Genomic DNA, 3,066 nt, shown 5'->3' on the forward strand with positions numbered 1-3,066 from the left:
CCCATTTTCTAAGAAGAAAAAACAATAAAGAAATAAAGATTTTACATTTTCTTATCATTTTTCAAAAAAAAAGACAAAAATAGTTTTTCCAAATTAGTTGCATTTTTCAAAGCTTTCTCTCATATCCAATCCTCCCGAACTACGCACACCTGAATCTCGTCTTTCGAGACGGAATACGTAGGCAACCCACATAGGGTCTGGTCTTCCTAGGGAGTCTCGAGGTCTTGGTTTATGGGGTTGTAGCCAGGTCTTTCATGTCTAGCCACTTTTGGCCACATCGACCTTTTTTGCAAAATAGGGCTATTTTCGCAAAGTAGTTTGTTGAACCGTGTTCGGAGAGTTTTGAATCCATAATTATATGTCCCCTTAATTTAAGGTCTGTCCTTGTTGAATTTTCATGTTTAGCCACTTTTAGCCACATCAGTTGTTCTTGCAAAATGGGGTCATTTTTGCAAAAGTGGTTCAGTGACCCGTGTCTTAAAATCTTGAGTACACAACTAGGTGTCCCATGTATTAGAGGTCACTTTTGTTGAGTTTGCACTAATATCCATCCTTGGCCATGTAGGCCACTTTGCAAAAATAGCCTCAATCGTGTCTTGCATGTATCCGATAAGAGGTGTTATGGCTCACATAGTGTCTTGGGTCACTAACTCTGTTTGTTCTTGTACTTCTCATTTTGGTTTGGATCGACTTACCAGATCATGACCATGACAGATGCCCTAGGACCATCCCAACCAGAACTGTTGCCTTCAAGAGCTGTTTGAGGAGACTTTTTTAAATTTTTGAGTCTGTTTTCAAGATTTCTTTTACTTTCTTGTCTTGTCCAGTAGTATTGAGTATTTTAGGTAGTGTCAGAGTTTGTCATAGTCTAGCCGAGTCTGTCGAGTATTTTATCATCGTACTTCCCATTTGTATTTGAAAACCAAAAAAAAAGTTATAATTAAAAAATCCAAAAAGATTTTTACTTTTTAGTTTATTTTGTCCATCACTTTTTCAGAACTACGCTTGGTCTGATTCATGTCGGACATGATACGTAGGCAACCTACATCGGGTTAGATCGAATCATTTTTAAAATTTTTTTAAAAAAAGATGAAGTTGTGGGATGTGAGAAATGAGAGGAAAGAAAAGAGCGATAAACAGAAAGAAAAAGAGTGGACAGAAAATGATGTAAACCAAGGAGCATTAAAGAGAAAATAAAAGAGGAAGGTTGGAACGAGCAAAATCGGGATGATGCCATATGACCTTGCGACCCTCAAAGTCATTCTAGAACCGTTAATTGTTGCTAGGTGCATTGCACGTAATGTGATATTATTATCTGATAAATTTCCTATAACTAGTTGGCTTTGTTTTTCTCCTCTTCGTTATCTTTATTATTATTAAATAGGAAGGTGGTTAGTTTGTGACACTCTGGAAAGTCATACATACAACATTAGGTCAAAGCGCAAGGCAATCATGGCTAGAAAAGAATTGGACACAAGTGTTGTTGACCCATCGATGGAGATTGTGGAATCGGAGTCTGAGTTGAAAGAGGAGGTCCAAAGGTTGAAACAACATATGGCAGAGATGTATCAGGCTTGGATCAGGGGGCATCCTCCACCCTCACTAACCACTAACTACACAAAAAACCCTTCCACTATCCTACCACTATCACAATCCCAGATTCTCACTACCGTTGATCTTTTCCCTCAACATGCACCAGGCTTTACCCCTTACCACAATTACCCTAGCACCTCGTCCCAACCTTTTCATTCTCCACCGGCCAAAACAAACCCATATCCCTCCCCAACATCCACTCCTATTTTTGTAGCCCCTTCACATGCTACCATCCATCGATCTTCTAGTGAACCCATATTTAAATTTCCTGATGCCCAATACTATGCTCCAGAACCAACTTTCAAAGTCTCGGATCCCTATTGTTATACCCCTCACTTTGAGCCTCCCGTTGAAACCGAGAATCCCGCAAAGAATGTGGAGCAAGATGAGATATTCTGGAAGGTGAAGAGTTTAGAGCAATCTTTAAGGAACATGCAAGGGATAGCCACGTAAGTGTGTCTTACAAGGACTTGTGTTTGTTCCATAACGTCCAACTGCCCCCTGGGTTCAAGATGCCAAAGTTTGATCTGTATGACAGACATGGAGATCTTGTGGCCCATTTGAGAGGTTATTACAGTAAGATGAGAGGCGCTGGCGGGAAGGACAAGTTGTTGATGGCCTATTTCTGTTAGAGTTTGAGTGGGGCTACCTTGGAATGGTACACCCGCCAAGATCCTTGCAGGTGGTAGACATGGGACGATATGGACATTATCCCGGATCGCCTATCTCTGACCAAGATAGAAAAGAAGCCTAATAAAAGATTTAGGGAATACGGGTTCAAATGGAGAGAACAAGCTACCCGGGTCAATCCTCCGATGGAAGAAGACGAGATGGTCGAGTACTTTCTTCAAGCCCTAGAGCCTACTTACTTTGGCCACTCGATCTTAGCCATAGGTAAACCTTTTAACGATGTGGTAAAGATGAGGGAAATGGTGGAAGAGGAACTCAAGTCAAGCAAGATCATGAGCTACTCCGCTATAAAAGAAACCACGCAAGCAATCCAGAATGGCACATGAAGCTTATTGGGTAAGAAAAAAAATGGATGATGTTGTTATGGTTGTTTTTGGACCATGGCATAGACCAAAGGGTCCGCCTCACCTGTACAATCAGCCTCAGCCCCAACATTGAGCCTAGACCCAAGCTCCATATAATCCACCCTAACATTATTTCCCGCTACAAGACCCTCATTACTCAGTCAGGCCACCCTAATACCATGTTCACCACACATAATCATATGCTCAACCCTCTCCTTACCCACAATAGCGTGCACCAGCTCCATAAAACGTTTATCCACCCCCACAACCCTATCAAACCCTACTAGTTCGAATTTTTGACCTGGGCCGGAGTATAAAAGAGAAAGGCAACAGCGAAAAGAGATCTTCACCCCTATGGGAGAGTCCTATGCTAGTTTGTTTCAAAAGTTGAGGCAATTAGACGTGTTGAGGCCGATTGAGGAAAAGATACCAAATCTAC

The sequence above is a fragment of the Nicotiana tabacum genome, chromosome 23, assembly GCF_000715075.1.
Source record: "Nicotiana tabacum cultivar K326 chromosome 23, ASM71507v2, whole genome shotgun sequence".
Taxonomy (NCBI): Eukaryota; Viridiplantae; Streptophyta; class Magnoliopsida; order Solanales; family Solanaceae; genus Nicotiana; species Nicotiana tabacum.